The sequence below is a fragment of the Gadus chalcogrammus genome, chromosome 2 (assembly GCF_026213295.1).
Source record: "Gadus chalcogrammus isolate NIFS_2021 chromosome 2, NIFS_Gcha_1.0, whole genome shotgun sequence".
NCBI classification, from domain to species: Eukaryota; Metazoa; Chordata; class Actinopteri; order Gadiformes; family Gadidae; genus Gadus; species Gadus chalcogrammus.
The window spans coordinates 10,476,031-10,477,143 of record NC_079413.1 but is presented as its reverse complement, the minus strand read 5'-3'; positions in this window follow the sequence as shown (position 1 = coordinate 10,477,143).

Sequence of the window (1,113 nt, the reverse complement as noted above, 5' to 3'; positions counted from 1 at the left end):
GCAGCAGAGCCGCATCGTACAGCATAGCAGCGTCCCTTTTCAGAAAACTTTTTAGTAGCACATGCTGGGACAAGTTGACCGGATTTGTTTTTGTGTTGTTATTTTAGTTCTTGTTATTTTTATGACTTGTTAAACCTCCCCCATCAACGAAAGTGTACTGTGGCCTCACTTACTCTCTCTCCCTCTCTCTCTCGCTCTCTGTCTTATGGCTGTGTCTCTCTATCCATGGCCGCTGCTACAGCTCTGTGTCGCTCTGTGTCTTCATGCCTGTTGGTCAGACTGTGATGATGTCATCATGATGTCATCATGATGTCATCATGATGTTATCAGTGTCCTGTCTCTCTGTCTCTGTGTGGCACCCAGTCACCTGCATGCGCAAACATCATTCAAGTGTGTTTGTGTGTGTGTGTGTGTGTGTGTGTGTGTGTGTGTGTGTGTGTGTGTGTGTGTGTGTGTGTGTGTGTGTGTTTGCGGTGCCGAAGACAGAGAAGGAATTGTGTGTTAGAATTTGTTGAAAGAAAAGGTACATTCAAGGGACCCTCAGTGCTACACTTAATGGACCAAAAATCTGCTTTGAGTTTGTACTCCAAAAAATGTCCCACAGTTTCACAAACATGTAGAAGGACGTAAAGGACCCATAAGGATTTAGTACTGGAGCGTACCCTGCATGATGTTCTCGATACCCTCCCGGCAGCATCGAGTGGCACCATAGGCTCCAGTCTGCTGTCCCCTCCTGCCTCTTGGAAAGTCTGGCGCTTTGTACCCAAGAGAGTGAGCTTTGGTCTTGGCTGGAGGACTCCCGGCACACCCGCCCCCCTCCCTATGTGCATGCATGGCTGGAGCGATCTGTGGCACACTCTCAGAAATCAGCCAACGGACAGGCTATTTTTATGTGCTGGGTCTGGAATGTGTCATGCTCAGTTGGTCTGGGGCAGGGGTGGCGTGTGCAGGTTCTACTGATGATACGGTTTGATTTGTTTACCTTTATGGGAGTGGGACAGCATGGGAAGGCATGGCCGCTGTTCATCTCTGTTCTATTCCTCTCCTTCTATTTCCTTATTTTTGTGTTCATTATATCGTCTTTGAGGAAGCATGACGGTGAAAATGACTTTT